Raw genomic sequence first — 20,587 nt, forward strand, 5'->3', positions numbered from 1 at the left:
GAGTCCTCTTAGAGAAGGCCAAAAATATTTAGAAGGTTGAATGGTTTATAGGGGTGAGAGTCCCCTTGAGAAGAAGGGTCCTTTTTCTATTAAAGGGGTTGGAAGGGTCCTTTCTCAAAAAGGGGTTTGAGTCCGCTGAGAGAAGGCTGAATGAGAGAGGGGCAGTCCTCTTGAAAGAAGGGTATTTTCTCTATTATAGGGGTTGGCTGAATGGGAGATGGTGGTTTGAAAGTAATGGTTTGGAAGATTGTGACAGCATCATGATGTAAAAGGGGCTGTTATAGTACTCATCAGACATATACTGGGAAAGTGAGAGAAGTGCATTTGGGAGAAGATATACTTGTGTTCTTTCCCATTTGGGGGAAAAAGAGCTTGGGAATATTATTATAAAGATCAGGCTTAAGATGTTTTTTTTTCTCCATTTGTGAGCATATGTAAAAAGATAGCTTGTTTGTACTGTAACTTGTTATACTGTAAATAATTAATCTGTTAAACTGATCAATATTGTTTTCTGTGTTTTACAGAGGAAAATGGGAAACAAAGGAAAACCGGTGGTTCCTGAGGACACTGGACCGAAACGATCAATGACGAGACTATGGGGAGAGTGGGCAACAAGTGAGATCCCACTGTGGCACAAGGAAGTGGTTTTCCACCAGGAGGGACATTGAGGATGAAGAAATTGGAAGAAATATGACAGAGACTTGAGGACAATGAAAGACTAAAGAAAAGGGGAAAGCCAGGAGGAAACTGGGGGTTATTTAGAAAATGGGAAGTGCATGGAGCTGTGTGTATGAACTGTGCGGGATGGGAGTACAAAGAGCTAGATAAGGTCTGGGAACACATAAAACATGCCAAAAGACAATTCTCAGATATTGAAGAAAAAGGAGAAGATGCCAAACTACAGATGGCTCAGCTGGTTTTCTACCAAGGGAAATCCCCACATCCACAACCATATGCTCCGCAACCAGATGGGCTGCCAAGAGAAAAATGAGCAGGTCACCCACGGAGTGGTGGTGGAGAACGAGCCCAGGGAAGAGGCCGTGGAAGAGGAAACTCAGACTTTCATCTGCTGTACCTGCAATCAACCTGGCCACACTTCCCACTTCTGTCCCCAGAAAGGATGCTTTGTATGCAGCAAACCTGGTCATTTTCAGAGAGATTGCCCAAACGCTCAAGGCAACCCAGAACCAACAGATCGTGGACCCTGGCTGAGTGCCCCTCCACACACAGCGGCGCACAACCCAGGGTTCTGACGAGACGAAGGAGAAGAGGAAGTTGAGACAAAGACAAGATGATAGTGCTAATCTTGTGCCACAGTTGGTGAAACTGTTCTCCTCATCAGTCACCCATGGTGCAAGTTTAGATAGAAATTCAATCCACTTACCTTCTATGCGATACGGGGGCAACCATAACGGTTATTAATGCGAAATCATACCCAGACCCACCTCTGTCTGAAGCTACTGTCATTTTGGTTGGGGTGTCGGAGTGCCCATGACTGACCACTTAACTAAACCACTCATGGTGAAGTTGGGAGACATGACTTTAGCGCACACTTTACTGGCCTCTCCACATTGTCCTAAAAATTTGTTGGCCAGAGAACTACTATGCACATTTGGGATTGAGGTTCACTGTGATACTAATGGAGTAGACATTTCTACTCCTCCGAGTTGTGAACAATTGGTACATGTCCATTTTGATTCTTTAGACATATTATACTCTGACAACTTAGTTGATGGGGAGATGACCAAAGATATTGCGAATTTAGCTAAACATTGGTGGGTAACTGGCAGGGAAGTGAAAGAACCCGATTTGCATTGTACCGCATACTATTCAAAACACTGCCGAGATGAGGGGTTTGAAATAGACTGGGGTGTTGATAAGCCTGATGTTTTACAACCCTTAATATGTACGTACATAAAGATTTTGTGGGGATTACTGTGACAGTGCAATTCAGAAAGGGTTTTTCAGAGGAAATGGGGATGTTCCGCATTTATCTGTAGCTAAAATTGACACTTTGGAATGGAAGGACATAGGACTTGCTTTAGTCGCTTTGAGCAGGATGATGATTGGGGATTGGATCATGATGGGAACAGAGTGTAGCCATCATTGAAAATTGTTGAAATAAAGTGTTTATTTGATGTAACCCTTGTAGTGAGAATCGCAACTCCAATAGAGCCACTATTGGAAATAGAGGACGTTTTTCTCTTAGATACTGATGAGCACTTACTATCACAAGTGCCAGATTGTCTGTGAGCAGTTGATAAGTATGACATTGGTAAAAATGAAGGGGGCGGTTCCTCTTGTGGTTGCACCAAAAACTACATTTAGACCATCGTGGGCACAGTATCCCTTGAGCAAACAAGCCCAAGAGGGTATTGCTCCAGTCCATGCGGCTTTGGTTAGGAGGGGAGCAATTGTTCCATGTCCTGATACACCCTGTAACATACCCAGTCTTCTTGTAAGAAAAGAGAATGGAGATTAGAGATTTGTACAAGACCTGCGGGTTGGTAATCCCTCAAGGTTTTGTTTCACCACCCACCACATTTTCGGCAGCTTTATCTGAAAATGTAGAGGGTAGCACTCTGATTCGGATGATCTGGATGATCTGTTGCTCTGCTCTCCATCAAAGGCTGTATGTGAGGTCAATATTGTCATGTTATTGAACTTCCTGGCTGAAAATGGTCACAAGGTGTCTAAATCAAAATTGCAGTGTGTTAGAAAATCCGTAAAGTATTTGGGTCACGATGTCACTCCTGAAGGGAGAAAATTGGGTACTGAGAGAGTGGAGGCTATATTGGCAGTGCCTAAACCTCTTACCAAACAACACATGATGTTATTACTGGGGATGGCTGTCTACTGCAGAGCCTGGCTGTCTGACTATGCTGAAATAGTCACTCCCCTTCGAGCTTGTATTTATGGTCCCCAAATGACCGCACAGGATCCAGTTATTTGGAATGAGAATGCAGAAACAGCCATGGTTGCTCTGATTAACCATGTCTGGGTTTGCCAGACCATTCCAAACTTTTTAATTTGATTGTGGGTGAGAAAGGGGTTGTATGTCTGCTGTTCTTACACAAGAACATGGAGCTCAACAAAGACCAGTAGGATACTATTCTAAGCATTTGGATCCAGTAGATGGGGATGGTTTGTTGTCTTAGAGCGGTTGCTACCGCAACTGAGGTTGTGTTGGCTTGTGCTGATATTGTTGCAATGAGGGAAACTTGTAGATAAAATTTGCAGAGCTCGCCCTGAGTTGTCTGATGTCCCTTTGTCTAATTGGGACTTGATATTCTTTGTTGATGGCTCCGCTTAACGACACTCAAAAATGGGAACCATTAATGGCGTACTCAGTGGTTACTTCCTCTGTTGTTGAATCTGCTAGACTACCATCACATTTATCTGCCCAGGCGGTTGTATTGTTTGCATTAACCTGTTGGGGGTAGGGGGCAGTATTGACACGGCCGGATGAAAAACGTACCCGATTTAATCTGGTTACTACTCCTGCCCAGTAACTAGAATATGCATATAATTATTGGCTTTGGATAGAAAACACCCTAAAGTTTCTAAAACTGTTTGAATGGTGTCTGTGAGTATAACAGAGCTCATATGGCAGGCAAAAACCTGAGAGGATTCTATATGGGAAGTGGCCTGTCTGACAAGTTGTTGTTCATCTGGGCTCTTTTTATTGAAGACTGAGGATCTTTGCTGTAACGTGACACTTCCTACGGCTCCCATAGGCTCTCAGAGCCCGGGAAAAAGCTTAACGATATCGAGGCAGCCTCTGGCTGAAACACATTATCGCTTTTGGCAAGTGGCCGATCAGAGTACTATGGGCTTAGGCGTGTGCCCGAGTCGACCCCATGCTTTATTTTCTTTCGTCTGTTTACCTAAATGCAGATTCCCGGTCGGAATATTATCGCTTTTTTACGAGAAAAATGGCATAAAAATTGATTTTAAACAGCGGTTGACATGCTTCGAAGTACGGTAATGGAATATTTAGATTTTTTTTGTCACGAATTGCGCCATGCGCACGACCCTGATTTACCATTTCGGATAGTGTCTGGGACGCACGAACAAAACGCCGCTATTCGGATATAACAATGGATTATTTTGGACCAAACCAACATTTGTTATTGAAGTAGCAGTCCTGGGAGTGCATTCTGACGAAGACAACAAAAGGTAATCAAACTTTTATAATAGTAAATCTGATATTGGTGAGTGCTAAACTTGCCGGGTGTCTAAATAGCTAGCCCGTGATGGCTGGGCTATGTACTTAGAATATTGCAAAATGTGCTTTCACCAAAAGCTATTTTAAAATCGGACATATCGAGTGCATAGAGGAGTTCTGTATCTATAATTCTTAAAATAATTGTTATGCTTTTTGTGAACGTTTATCGTGAGTAATTTAGTAAATTGTTATCAAATTCCCCGGAAGTGGGGGTATGCTAGTTCTGAACGTCACATGCTAATGTAAAAAGCTGTTTTTTATATAAATATGAACTTGATTGAACAAAACATGCATGTATTGTATAACATAATGTCCTAGGTGTGTCATCTGTTGAAGATCATCAAAGGTTAGTGCTGCATTTAGCTGTTTTCTGGGTTTTTGTGACATTATATGCTAGCTTGAAAAATGGGTGTCTGATTATTTCTGGCTTGGTACTCTGCTGACATAATCTAATGTTTTGCTTTCGCTGTAAAGCCTTTTTGAAATCGGACAGTGTGGTTAGATAAAGGAGAGTCTTGTCTTTAAAATGCTGTGAAATAGTCATATGTTTGAAAATTGAAGTTTTTGTATTTTTGAGGAATTTGTAATTCGCGCCACGCCTATCATTGGATATTGGAGCAGGTGTTCCGCTAGCGGAACGTCTAGATGTTAACACTCATGACACTGATGATATTTCTTTAGGAAATGCTGGAGCTGATTCTGCAGCAAAAGCCGCTGCTGTGTCACCTTTTTCTCGATGCAGAAGGAGCTTAACCCTTTCTGTTAAACCGCTATTTCTCTTTACAGGACTCCGATTTTTGCAATTCGTTCCAATCATTGGCAGCAGAGAACTGGAAGGAAAGGCGGCCAAAAGAGGAATTGTCTTTGGGGGTGACCAGTGAAATATACCTGCTGGAGCGCGTGCTACGGGTGGGTGCTGCTATGGTGACCAGTGAGCTGAGATAAGGCGGGGCTTTACCTATCAAAGACTTGTAGATGACCTGGAGCCAGTGGGTTTGGAGACGAATATGATGCGAGGGCCAGCCAACAAGAGCAAACAGGTCACAGTGGTGGGTAGTAGGCTTTGGTGACAAAACGGATGGCACTGTGATAGACTACATCCAATTTGCTGAGTAGAGTGTTGGAGGCTATTTTGTAAATGACATTGCCGAAGTCAAGGATCGGCAGGGTAGTCAGTTTTACGAGGGTATGTTTGGCAGCATGAGTGAAGGATGCTTTGTTGCGAAATAGGAAGCCGATTCTGGATTTCATTTTGGATTGGAGATGCTTAATGTGAGTCTGGAAGGAGAGTTTACAGTCTAACCAGACACCTAGGTATTTGTAGTTGTCCACATACCCCAAGTCAGAACCATCCAGAGTAGTGATGCTAGACGGGCGTGCAGGTGCGGTCAGCGATCGGTTGAAGAGCAAGCATTTAGTTTTACTTGCATTTAAGAGCAGTTGGAAGCCACGGAAGGAGAGTTGTATGGCATTGAAGCTCGTCTGGAGGTTAGTTAATAACACAGTGTCCAAAGAAGGGCCAGAAGTATACAGAATGGTGTCGTCTACGTGGCGGTAGATCAGAGAATCACCAGCAGCAAGAGCAACATCATTGATGAATACAGAGAAAAAGAGTCTGCCCGAGAATTGAACCCTGTGGCACCCCCATAGAGACTGCCAGAGGTCCAGGCCATGGGGATTGGGATTGGCATCCAAATTATCCTAAGACCATGGCTCCCACTTTGTGAATTTGGTAATATAAAGTTAGATAGAAGCATTGAGGGTGAATCAATCAATTAAGGGGAAGCTAAACGAATTTATGAAGGAAATGAACCTGTTATGGGTGCAATGCTTGCCTCTGGCTCTGATGTACATGAGAGAAAGGACCTCTGACGGCATTGCCCACATGAGGTACTTATAGGTCAACGTATGAGAATGACACTCCTTTTCCGCAGAACATAATAATGATGATGGGCTGTGAGGAGAAATGTTAAGGTATTGTCAAGTTTTGAAGTCTATATTCCCTCAGGCACCCTACCTGTCCCGATGGAGAGACCTCTGCATGACGTGCAACCAGGTGACTGGGTGGTGAAAAAGGACCTGAAAAGGAAAAACATTACACCAACCACGTTGGAACGGACCATTCCAGGTGTTGCTGGTGTTATCCACCTCTCTCAAAGTAGCAGAAAGAGGTACCTTGACACACGCATCTCACTGCAGGAAGATCAACGACCCAACATAAACATGAAGTGGGTTACACTGACCTTGCTGCTATTATTAACTATCACCACAGCTAAGAATCAGAATCAAGGTTTCATAGACTCTGTTAAAGTACCTATCTTTAAAAGGCGAAGGCGGGAGACTGTTGGGGAACGGTCAACCTATTCCAGATAGAAATATCCCTACAGAACATCCTGGGGAATGTCATCAGATCTGCAAAAGCACAACGAACTCTGACTTTAGTGTTGTCTGACAAACAGGCGACACGAATGAAATTGCCCTCAATATTGTTGGAAGGATATACAGTGGAAGTCCGAAATTTACATACAACTTAGCCAAATACATTTAAACTCAGTTTTTCACAATTCCTGACATTTAATCATAGTAAAAATTCCCTGTCTTAGGTCAGTCAGGATCACCACTTTATTTTAAGAATGTGAAATGTCAGAATAATAGTAGAGAATTATTTATTTCAGGTTTTATTTCTTTCATATTCCCAGTGGGTCACAAGTTTACATACACTCAATTAGTATTTGGTAGCATTGCCTTTAAATTGTTTAATTTGGGTCAAACGTGTCAGGGTAGCCTTCCACAAGCTTGCCAAAATAATTTGGGTGAATTTTGGCCCATTCCTCCTGACAGAGCTGGTGTGACTGAGACAGGTCTGTATGCCTCCTTACTCGCACACGCTTTTTCAGTTCTGCCCACACATTTTCTATAGGATTGAGGTCAGGGCTTTGTGATGGCCACTCCAATACCTTTTCTTTGTTGTCCGTAAGCCATTTTGCCACAACTTTGGAAGTATGCTTGGGGTCACTCTCCATTTGGAAGACTCATTTGCGACCAAGCTTTTACTTCCTGACTGATGTCTTGAGATGTTGCTTCAATGTATCCACATACATTTCCTACCTCATGATGCCATCTATTTTGTGAAGTGCACCAGTCACTCCTGCAGCAAAGGACCCCCACAAACATGATGCTGCCAGCCCCTGTGCTTCACGGTTGGGATGGTGTTCTTCAGCTCGCAAACCTCCCCCTTTTTCCTCCAAACATAATGATGGTCATTATGGCCAAAAAGCTCTATTTTTGTTTCATCAGACCAGAGGACATTTCACCAAAAAGGATGATCTTTGTCCCCATGTGAAATTGCAAATTGTAGCCTGGCTTTTTTATGGCGGTTTTGCAGCAGTGGCTTCTTCCTTGCTGAGCGGCCTTTCAGGTTATGTCGATATAGGACTCGTTTTACTGTGGATATAGATACTTTTGTACCCGTTTCCTCCAGCATCTTCACAAGGTCCTTTGCTGTTCTTGATTTGCACTTTTCACACCAAAGTACGTTCATCTCTAGGAGACAGAATGCATCTCCTTCCTGAGCGATATGACGGCTGCGTGGTCCCATGGTGTTTATACTTGTGTACTATTGTTTGTATAGATGAACGTGCTAACGTCAGCTTATTGCTCCCAAGGATGAACCAGACTTCTGAAGTTCAACCAATTTTTTTCTGAGATCTTAGCTGATTTCTTTTGATGTCAAGCAAAGAGGCACTGAGTTTGAAGGTAGGCCTTGAAATACATCCACAGGTACACCTCCAATTGACTCAAATTATGTCAATTAGCCTATCAGAAGCTTCAAAAGCCATGACATCATTTTCTGGAATTTTCCAAGCTGTTCAAAGGCACAGTCAACTTAGTGTATGTAAACTTCTGACCCACTGGAATTGTGATACAGTGAATTATAAGTGAAATAATCTGTCTGTAAACAATTGTTGGAAAAATTGTGTCATGCACAAAGGATGTCCTAACCGACTTGCCAAAACTATAGTTTGTTAACGAGACATTTGTGGAGTTGTTGAAAAACGAGTTTTAGTGACTCCAACCTAAGTCTATGTAAACTTCCAACTTCCAACTTCAACTGTATGACTATGGTTGAGTGCCATGCTGTTCAGCAACAATGGACTCCTAATGAACTCTTTACAGATATGAGAGAAATATTGCTTTAATAATGCTGTGTGTTTTGATTAAACTAATGTGTAAAATGTGTTTTTCTACCATTACAACAACCACCATGGTTCGACTACAGGATATTGATTGCCATTTGGGAAAAGGTTTGGATCAGGAAGTTACCCTTGAGAATAATGAGGAACGGATTCAGCTTAAGGTACAGGACAAGAAGAGGAGATCGGTTACATATAGTTTATTACATGAGTTGCCATTATCAGGAGCATTAGACAATGGTCCACAGTTCTGCATGTACCAACACACCATGTTTCATTATCCATGTCCATTTATGGGATGTTGCAAGTGGTGCGATGCCCTTTGGATTTCACATGCTGATCCTACCATACCCAGACATGATCATCATATTGAACCATTTAATTGTGCTATGTGCCAAAGAGATGATTGTCGTATTTGTGCTACATTCCGTTGTGAACCAAAATAATTGTAATGTTTGGGTTGGAGGTTTACCTCCAAAGGGGGGAGTGAAAGGAATTTAATAATATCTGTACAGCAATAAGAGGAAGAAGGATTGGGAAACTATCTGCAAATAGCAATAAGCTTCACTCCGCCTAGCAAAGACATCTTTGTATTAGCAACTATTAATTATGAGCTTATATGGTATTAAAGTTAAGGGACGTCACCCAGGGCGGGGTGATCCTCAGTAAGGGATAAAATGGGGAAAACACCATCTTTTGTACTGAGTGTGCTACTTGCAAATTACTGTAAGTGTATACTCCGGGTTGCAATCCTTAAACAAACTATCCTCTGATCAAAGAAGTTTCCTGTGGTCTCTTGTATAAACATAGGGCAGAATTCCCTTACAGTATTTGCTATTTATTAGGATCCCCATTAGCTGTTGCAAAAGCAGCTCCTCTTTCTGGGGTCCACACAAAACATGAAATGATTCAGAACATCAATAGACAAGAACAGCTCAAGGACAGAACTACATAAAAAAATTTTTAAAGGCACACGTAGCCTATATATCAATACATACACACAAACTATCTAGGTCAAATAGGGGAGAGGCGTTGTGCCGTGAGTTGTTGCTTCATCTGTTTTTTGAAACCAGGTTTGCTGTTTATTTGAGCAATATGAGATGGAAGGAAGTTCCATGCAATGAGGGTTCTATATAATACTGTATGCTTTCTTGAATTTGTTCTGGATTTGGGGACTGTGAAAAGACCCCTGGTGGCATGCCTGGTGGGGTAAGTGTGTGTGTAAGTTGACTATGCAAACAATTTGGGATTTTTAACACAATGTTTCTTATAAAAAGAAGTGATGCAGTCAGTCTCTCCTCAACTCTTAGCCAAGAGAGCCTTGCATGCATAGTATTTATATCAGCTCTCTGACTACAACGAAGAGTAAGACATGCCACTTTATTCTGGGCCAACTGCAGTTTAACTGGTCTTTCCTTGCAGCACTGGACCACAAGACTGGAAAATAATCAAGATTAGAAAAAACTAGAGCCTGCAAAAAAGCAGAGCACCAATATTTTCAACCATTGAATCTATATGTTTTGACCATGACAGTTTACAGTCTAAGGTAACGCCAAGTAATTACCAGATTCAGCTGAGGTCTACAATTTAGGAAATTATTTTTACCAAATACTAGGCTCTTAGTTTTAGAGATGTTCAGGACCAGTTTATTACTGGCCACCCATTCCAAAACAGACTGCAACTCTTTGTTAAGGGTTTCAGTGACTTCATTAGCTGTGGTTGCTGATGCATATGGTTGAATCATCAGCATAGATGGACACACATGCTTTGTTTAATGCCAGTGGCAGGTCATTGGTAAAAATAGAAAAGAGGGCTAGGCGAGCTGCCCTGCGCTAAACCACACTTTACATGTTTGACATTAGAGAAGCTTTCATTAAAGAAAACCCTTTGAGTTCTATTCGATAGCTAGCTCTGAATCCACGATATGGCAGAATTTGAAAAGCCATATGTTTTTTTCAACAACAGGTTATGGTCAATAATATCAAAGGCTGCACTGGCCGTGCTGCTGCTCCAGTTTCAACTGTTCTGTCTGCGGCTATGGAACCCTGACCTGTTCACCGGACGTGCTAAATGTCCCAGACCTGCTGTTTTCAACTCTCTAGAGACAGCAGGAGCAGTAGAGGTACTCTGAATGATCGGCTATGAAAAGCCAACTGACATTTACTGCTGAGGTTCTGACCTGTTGCACCCTCGACAACCACTGTGATTATTATTATTTGACCCTGCTGGTAATCTATGAACATTTGAACATCTTGGCCATGTTCTTTTATAATCTCCACCCGGCACAGCCAGAAGAGGACTGGCTACCCCTCATAGCCTGGTTCCTCTCTAGGTTTCTTCCTAGGTTCTGGCCTTTCTAGGGAGTTTTTCCTAGCCACCGTGCTTCTACACCTGCATTGCTTGCCGTTTGGGGTTTTAGGCTGGGTTTCTGTACAGCACTTTGTCACATCAGCTGATGTAAGAAGGGCTATATAAATACATTTGATAAAATTTGTGAGACTGGCAGTTATTAGCTTGACAATCACCTGCTGACAAAATTTCATGATCACCACAGCCCTAAACAGGACCCAATATTAGATTTATGAATTACTGCTCAAGTTAGGAGTGCGCTATTTGAACCATATGTTAGCACACCAATCTCCAGGCCATGTGGGGCAGCAGCGTAGCCTAGTGGTTAGAGCGTTGGACTAGTAACTGAAAGGTTGCAAGATCAAATCCCCGAGTTGATAAGGTACAAATCTGTCGTTCTGAGCAAGGCAGTTAATCCGCTGTTCCTAAAGCTGTCATTGAAAATAAGAATTTGTTCTTAACTGACTTGCCTAGTTAAATATAAAATGTAGGTACAGTATTTAACTATGGCTCAGTATTTTCTATCGTGTAGTTTTGCCTAAAGTGTTTGTGAATGAGTTCAAATCGCTGTAAAGCCATTAAAACAAGTATTTCATATCTGCTTATGCTCATAAATTATTTCCGCTCTGAGCTTGCTCTACCACATAAACATTGTGCTCTCTTTGCCTCAAATTCTTCATGTACAAGTGGAATCTGGATCCGTGTTTGCGCATGTAAAGAAATTACTGAAGTAGCACAGAGTTATGTTTTACTTTACCTGTCTAAATGAGGGGTATTTGGACATACCTGTAGTCAAGTTATATTCTCTGAGGGCCAATTAAGGTCATACATCAGTCTCTCACTCCTACTGTATGGCAGGAAGATCACAAGGAGCAATCACCATTAACATTGTTTTCATATTTCTACCTTTGGGATTCCTTTTAGACAGTGTCTTTCAACATCACCCAGCTGTGAGCAGCTTCTCAATTGATCTGTTATCCCTCAGCCTCCAGACCAGAGGTACAGTTTGCTGTTTGATACGAAGGTGATGAGTTATTGGAAAATGCCTCTGCTGTGACAGCAGACTGGCTGGGTAGTAGCCCCTTTTATCCAGCCAGTGGAACACAGAGATCCAGGGGCCTCTGGACTAAACTGTAGGTAGCAGGCCTGTTGACACTGCCAGAAGAATGCTCCTGGGGGCACTACCACTGGCTCAACACTGCAGGACAGTACCCGTACGCACAAACGCGTGCACACGCACTCAGTCTTACACACGCAAGCACACGCAAGCACACACTCACTGGGATTGAGGACTTGTTCATGAGGATGAAATGGACTCCTTGGAGACCCCTTATATAAAACAGGAGGGGAAAAGATATGAATGGAAGTGCAAGAATGGGTCCTTTCATGTTGCGGGTTACTTTTCAGCATGTGAATCAGTTTGAGAGTTTCTTTATTCCTCAACACATGATACAGATTAGTGGGACTACAGAGATCTCCTGTGCCAGTCGGCCTCCTCTCACGCATGTTTGTCTTGTTAATGACGAAGGGAAGAGGGCCACATGCCTCTCCATTCCCTCCAGATGATCACATACGTGTAATCACATACATTCCTATAGAGCCTACACATTATTCTATCAGGCTTTTCGTCTTTGTCTGTGAATATCTATTTTGGTTTTAAATCAGACTGGGCTCTACTGGGTCCAGAAGCATGATTTCAGAAGGTCTGTGCCATTTTATGCTATGGCCATTTGAGTAAAGTAAATTACTAGCCAACAACTTAAAATGTTCTACTCCCAAAAACATTTTTGGTAATATCAATATTAGTGAACACATTACGTCATAGATGATTTGCCCTGAAAGACACACCCTGCCTAGCTGGTGTATGACACAAGGCTGCGTTGTTCTTGTTCTCAGGCCTGCTGGTATTCCCAAGTAGTGACAACTATCTGCCTTTAGCTTTCAGGACAGCTCAGGACATCTGCTCCACAGCAGCAGAGGACAGCCAACCAATGAGGATCTAGTCTGAAATCTGGGATGGAGTTTTAGCCTGCCTGGTGACGTCAGGTGGTACATTAGTTAATAGACCAACAAAGAGTTCAAAACCTCTCTGCCAATAACAGCTAGTTTTCAGTTTTCCCCTCCCCTCTCAGACCATTCTCAGACAGTCCAAGCCAAATTTGTGCTTGAGAAATTGCTCTAGCCAAGAAGATATTTGTTTCATTTTGACCATTTTAATTGAAAACAATCACATTAAGGTACTTAATTGTTACCCTGAAATTATTTGATATTACGATAAAAAAAACTGCTTCATTGGGCCTTTAAAAACATGCTTTAAAATATAAGCCATTTAGAAGCTATTATCCAAAATGACTTAGTCATGCGTGCATATATTTTTATATATGGGTGGCTCTGGGAATCAAACCCACAATTCGATAGTTACAAGTGCCAAGCTCTACTAACTGAGCCATACAGGACCGCTTATTATCTGAAGAGGTTTTAAATTAAGAAAAATTGCTATTAAAGTGACAGGGTTGACCGTAACAGGGTTTTTGATTTCATCTCTCCCCTTGTAACAAGGGGAATGGGAGCTTGTTGTGTGCAACAGGGAGAGGCAACAATGCAAGCGTAGCATTTTTTTGTTATCTATGTGTAATAGCATTGGCATGTTATGCTCAATGCCCTCAGTTTTTTACCACAAAACACCAGAAAATGGCCAAAAAGACTAGAACCAGCTCATCTGAGGGAGACATGTAAACATCACATTTAAATAACAAAAAAATCTTCAGAAATTACTTTCCCAAAGCAACAAAATAACTAGGCATTTACAATGATAGTAAAAACTCTGGTTAGGTGCAAATCTTGGTTAGGTGGTTTTAAAATCGTCCTAGAAATTGGATGTAAATAGTGGGATATGCCAAAATAGGGATTACAGAGAAGACAACTAATTTGAATGAAAACTCACTGCTCTTGAACTTTTTGACATGGTTTAGGTTATAGATTTATATTAACTGTTAAATTGAGTATTTTATCAAAATGTACACATAATTCCTGAGGAACAAAAAAGCACTATTCATAAAATGACCCTACTGTGGGAGAAAAAAAAAATACTACTTAGAACAGTTTAATTTCGATCATATTTTTTGTGTCTACTTAATAAATTATGACTGCACTAGATTGCTCCATTGCTAAATTAAAATAAATTGATAGATTTAAAAGTAAACGTGCTTTGTCTACTGGATTAGCAGAAAATAAGAGAGAAAAAAAATTATTACAATGCCAGTGCTGTTCAGTTAAAGGGTAATACAACCTCAGTCACAAATCAAGATTAAATTACATGCATCCCTCCATCTTTCCACATATATTTGCTTGAAAGGAGTTTCTTGGTGTAATGATATATGGAGCTGACAGTATTTTACTCTGCTTTCTCTCATAACATTCATGTTCCAGCGATGGCTGTCATTTCTCCTGAAATAACATCCCCAGTTCTGTCGCCACATGCGCTTTCCTTCTCTACTTACATTTTTCTTCGAATGCATTCAATTAATTTTCCACTCATGTTTTTTTTCTTCACCAGTGCTATTGAACAGGCAGTATAATGGGTCTCTTTACTGGAAGAGCTGTGACTGGGTCAAAAGAGCGTGACTCACTGTGTTTCTCTTCAGGTTAGCTTAGAGTCTGAAGCCTTCTGTCATAAAGCGTTAAGATTAGCCAGGGTGCCTAACTGTTTCTGCACTTAACAATGCTATGTCGTTGTCTTAGTAAGACAATGAACAAGTGGGAAACAGAACGACACCACCCAGGTTATGTCACTACTGTATATGTATTATGCCATCAGCACAACATAACAAGTGTGCTAGTTTTCTGCTAATGCTAGCAAAAATGCTGTACGATGGATCAGATGCTCTGGGATAGCACTAGCTATACTTAGCGCTAGCTGTATGGGCACCAGGGCTACATTCCAATTCTCTGCCATTCTCTCGAAGTGTGCACTTGTACACTCCCCCTAATAGATTTAAAAGGGATATGGTGAGGGATATGGTGGAAACTTACTCTAGCTATGTTTGCTCCAAACCAATGCTTTTAAATGCATGAGAGGGACTGAATGAGTGCACACTTCGGGAGAGGGGTAGAGAATCAGAATGCTAGCTAGCTCTGCATGAAGAAGTGGAAGTTGTCTGAAGGTGTCAGAGTCTGGGGCATTTTTCAGCACCCCTCTTGCCTGTAGGGGTGTAGGTGAAGCTGACGGTGCATCGAGCTAGTGCCTAGCTCCACTCCTATTCCACAGATGCCTTGGTTTCATGCATGTTAACATTAGACGCCTCCTCCCTAAGTTCGTTTTTTTTCACTGCTTTAGCACACTCTGCCAACCCGGATGTCCTAGCCGTGTCTGAATCCTGGCTTAGGAAGTCCACCAAAAACTCTGAAATCTTCATCCCTAACTACAACATTTTCAGACAAGATAGAACGGCCAAAGGGGGCGGTGTTGCAATCTACTGCAGAGATAGCCTGCAGAGTTCTGTCCTACTATCCAGGTCTGTACCCAAACAATTTGAACTTCTACTTTTAAAAATCCATCTCTAAAAACAAGTCTCTCACAGTTGCTGCCTGCTATAGACCACCCTCTGCCCCCAGCTGTGCTCTGGACACCATATGTGAACTGATTGCCCCCCATCTATCTTCAGAGCTCGTGCTGCTAGGTGACCTAAACTGGGACATGCTTAACACCCCAGCCATCCTTCAATCTAAGCTTGATGCCCTCAATCTCACACAAATTATCAATGAACCTACCAGGTACAACCCCAAAGCCGTAAACACGGGCACCCTCATAGATATCATCCTAACCAACTTGCCCTCTAAATACACCTCTGCTGTTTTCAACCAAGATCTCAGTGATCACTGCCTCATTGCCTGCATCCGTAATGGGTCCGCAGTCAAACGACCACCCCTCATTACTGTCAAACGCTCCCAGAAACATTTCAGCGAGCAAGCCTTTCTAATCGACCTGGCCCGGGTATCCTGGAAGGATATTGACCTCATCCCGTCAGTAGAGGATGCCTGGTTATTTTTTTTAAATGCCTTCCTCACGATCTTAAATAAGCATGCCCCATTCAAGAAATGTAGAACCAGGAACAGACATAGCCCTTGGTTCTCTCCAGACCTGACTGCCCTTAACCAACACAAAAACATTCTGTGGCGTTCTGCATTAGCATCGAACAGCCCCCGTGATATGCAACTTGTCAGGGAAGTTAGAAACCAATATACACATGCAGTTAGAAAAGCCAAGGCTAGCTTTTTCAAGCTGAAATTTGCTTCCTGCAACACAAACTCAAAAAAGTTCTGGGACACTAAAGTCCATGGAAAATAAGAACACCTCCTACCAGCTGCCCACTGCACTGAGGATAGGAAACTCTGTCACCTCTGATAAATCCACTATAATTGAGAATTTCAATAAGCATTTTTTTACGGCTGGCCATGTTTTCCAGCTGGCTAACTCTACCGCGGTCAACAGCACTGCACCGCCCACAGCTACTCGCCCAAGCCTTCCCCATTTCTCCTTCTCCCAAATCCAGTCAGCTGATGTTCTGAAAGAGCTGCAAAATCTAGACCCCTACAAATCAGCCGGGCTAGACAATCTGGACCCTTTCTTTCTAAAATTATCTGCCGAAATTGTTGCAACCCCTATTACTAGCCTGTTCAACCTCTCTTTCGTGTCGTCTGATATTCCAAAAGATTGGAAAGCAGCTGCTGTCAACCCCCTCTTCAAAGGAGGGGACACTCTTGATCCAAACTGCTACAGACCTATATCTATCCTACCCTGCCTTTCTAAGGTCTTCGAAAGCCAAGTCAACAAACAGATTACCGACCATTTCGAATCACAACCGCACCTTCTCCACTATGCAATCTGGTTTCAGAGCTGGTCATGGGTGCACCTCAGCCACGCTCAAGGTCCTAAACGATATCGTAACCGCCATTGATAAGAAACAATACTGTGCTGCCGTAGTCATTGACCTGGCCAAGGCTTTTGACTCTGTCAATCACCACATCCTCATCGGCAGACTCAATAGCCTTGGTTTCTCAAATGATTGCCTCGCCTGGTTCACCAACTACTTCTCTGATAGAGTTCAATGTGTCAAATCGGATGGCCTATTGTCCGGGCCTCTGGTAGTCTCTATGGGTGTGCCACAGGGTTCAATTCTTGGACCAACTCTTTTCTCTGAATACATCAATGATGTCGCTCTTGCTGCTGGTGAGTCTCTGATCCACCTCTACGCAGACGAGACCATTCTGTATGCTTCTGGCCCTTCTTTGGACACTGTGTTAACAACCCTCCAGACAAGCTTCAATGCCATACAACTATCCTTCCGTGGCCTCCAACTGCTCTTAAATACAAATAAAACTAAATGCATGCTCTTCAACCGATCGCTGCCTGCACCTGCCCGCCCGTCCAGCATCACTACTCTAGACGTTTCTGACTTAGGTATTTGTAGTTGTCCACATATTCTAGGTGTCTGGTTAGACTAAGCTCTCCTTCCAGACTCACATCAAACATCTCCAATCCAAAGTTAAATCTACAATTGGCTTCCTATTTCACAACAAAGCATCCTTCGCTCATGCTGCCAAACATACCCTCATAAAACTGACCATCCTACCTATCCTCGACTTCGGCGATGTCATTTACAAAATAGCCTCCAATACCCTACTCAATAAACTGGATGCAGTCTATCACAGTGCCATACGTTTTGTCACCAAAGCCCCATATACTACCCACCACTGCAACCTGTACGCTCTCGTTGGCTGGCCCTCGCTTCATTCTCGTCGCCAAACCCACTGGCTCCAGGTCATCTACAAGACCCTGCTAGGTAAAGTCCCCCCTTATCTCCGCTCACTGGTCACCATAGCAGCACCCACCTGTAGCACGCGCTCCAGCAGGTATATCTCTCTGGTCACCCCCAAAGCCAATTCCTCCTTTGGCCATCTCTCCTTCCAGTTCTCTGCTGCCAATGACTGGAACGAACTACAAAAATCTCTGAAACTGGAAACACTCATCTCCCTCACTAGCTTTAAGCACCAGCTGTCAGAGCAGCTCACAGATCACTGCACATAGCCCATCTATAATTTAGCCCATACAACTACTTCTTCCCCTACTGTATTTACTTATTTATTTCGCTCCTTTGCACCCCATTATTTCTATTTCTACTTTGCACTTTCTTCCACTACAGATCTACCATTCCAGTGTTTTACTTGCTATATTGTATTTACTTTGCCACCATGGCTTTTTGTGCCTTTACCTCCCTTATCTCACCTCATTTGCTCACATTGTATATAGACTTATTTTTCTACTGTATGTTTGTTTTACTCCATGTGTAACTCTGTGTTGTTGTATGTGTCGAACTGCTTTGCTTTATCTTGGCCTGGTCACAATTGTAAATGAGAACTTGATCTCAACTTGCCTACCTGGTTAAATAAAGGTGAAATGAAATGAAAAAATCTGTAGATAAGACCGTCCAGACTGAGGGACAGGAACGGTGATGGGGTGCCACAGCCACCTCCACTCCACATTGAACACGTAAACTTCCGGAACCACACACAGCATGGACTTTGGTGACTTGCAGCAAGGCAATAGTGAGGTGAGTTGGGCAACTCTTCCTGTACATTCCAGGCCTGGTCACTTATTGTAAAATAAGTTGTGGTGCTAGAAATATAGTAGAGTTTGTTTTTTAGGGTTTAAACTGGTTAATTGAAATGTGCTTCTTTTGCAGGTATAGAGAAAACACACCCCATTGTCTCACCAATGTTAAGATTAGACAGTGTTTAGGCTGGGATTCAAACACAGAAACAACCTGAATGCTGCAATGGACTGCAGCAATTTCTGCTTGAGCCAACATCCACACGACCCACTGTGAATGTGTACATTGTCACAATTAAATTGTCTTTAAAAATGTAGAGCTGTGCTTAAAACCGCTAAATTAATCTCTTCCACTGCTCACTTCTAAAGTGGATACCTACTCAACTAAAGTGGAAAGTTTGGCGACAGCGGCCAGTGTGACAGAGGTGCGACTTCATGACATGGAAACAATGCAAACTAAGCTAGAAGGGGAAATTAATCTCCTAAAAAAATAAAACAATCACTCATCATTCCCATAAATTCAATGTGCTGGTCACAAGACTTGAAACTGATGTCGAATCGGGCAACCCAACATTCTTCATGAGCAATCTTTTCTATGAACTGTTTGGGCAGGATAAGCTGGGTCCCCATGCCGCTGATAAACACTGCACACCACACAGGTCCTCTCTGCAATGGATATCTGTGTATGATTGTACAAATCCACAGTTTTGAAGTCTAACTACAAATTGTTCACCTCGTAGCTGAAATCAGGGATTCTGACCTATGCAGAGAAGAGGATCAGTATCTACCCAGACCTGAGTGCCGAAATGCTGAAACAGAGGGTGACCTACAACAAGGTGAGATCCCAGCTAAGCAAGCTAAACTTGAGATGCGGCTTCATCCACAAAGCAAAACTCACCTTCACTTTCCAGAATACAACACACAAGTTTTCCACTGTCAAGGAGGATCAACACTTCTTAATGAAGCACATGGACATGCTGCTAACTCCAGACCCGAATCCTCGGGATGCGAAAGAGGCAGGATAGCCGGCATCCTGACGAGATTATGTTGGTGAGAAAATAGACCGCCGTTGCCCTCTGTTCTATTGGCACACGTGCAATCACTGGAGAACAAACTGGATGAGCTCCATTCGAGACTATCCTATCAACAAACCTGAAACTAATATCCTATGCTTCTCAGAGTCGTGGCTGAACAAGGACTGGATATACAGCTCGATGGTTTTTCTATGCATTGCCAAGACAGGAGGGCAGACTCGGGTAAGACTAAGAGAGGAGGGTTGCGCAATCTCCAATGTTCAGGAAGTCTCTAGTTTTTGCTTGCCTGAGTTAGTAATAGCAACTTATCATGAGGTATTCTATTTACCAAGAAAGACAACTACAAAAAAATGGACGAAGACTATTAACCACAACAAACTAATGCTGGCACTAAAATCGCACTCAACGGGCTGTATAGGGCCATAAGCAAACAGGGAAGTGCGTCGTTTCTCATGGCTGTGATTTTAATGCAGAAAAAATTCACTCAGTTTTACAAAATGTTCACTAGCATGTCACCTGTGCAACTAGAGCGAGAACTTAAGACAACCTTTAGTCCATTCACAGAAATGCATACAAGGTTCACCCTCGCTTTGGAAAATCACACCATAACTCTATCCTCCTGCGTACAAGCAAAACAGGAAGTACTAGTGAGGCGGTTAATAATGTAGTGGTCCAATAAAGCTCATGCTAAGCTACAGGACTGTTTTGCTAATACAGACTGGAATAGGCAGCAGCTACTCTTCCTGGGGTCCATCAAAAATGAAGGCAGTAATATACAGTTGAAGTCAGAAGTTTACATACACTTAGGTTGGAGTCAGTAAAACTCGTTTCTCAACCACTCCACAAATTTCTTGTTAACAAACTATAGTTTTGGCAAGTCTGTTAGGACATGTACTTTGTGCATGACACAAGCAATTTTCCCAACAATTGTTTACAGACAGATTATTTCACTTATAATTCACTGTGTCATAATTGCAGTGGGTCAGAAGTTTAAATACACTAAGTTGACTGTGCCTTTAAACAGCTTGGAAAATTCCAGAAAATGATGTCATGGCTTTAGAAAGCTTCTGATAGGCTAATTGACATCATTTGAGTCAATTGGAGGAGTACCTGTGGATGTATTTCAAGGCCTACCTTCAAACTCAGTGCCTCTTTTCTTGACATCATGGGAAAA

The sequence above is a fragment of the Salmo salar genome, chromosome ssa22 (genome assembly GCF_905237065.1).
Source record: "Salmo salar chromosome ssa22, Ssal_v3.1, whole genome shotgun sequence".
In the NCBI taxonomy this organism is placed as follows: Eukaryota; Metazoa; Chordata; class Actinopteri; order Salmoniformes; family Salmonidae; genus Salmo; species Salmo salar.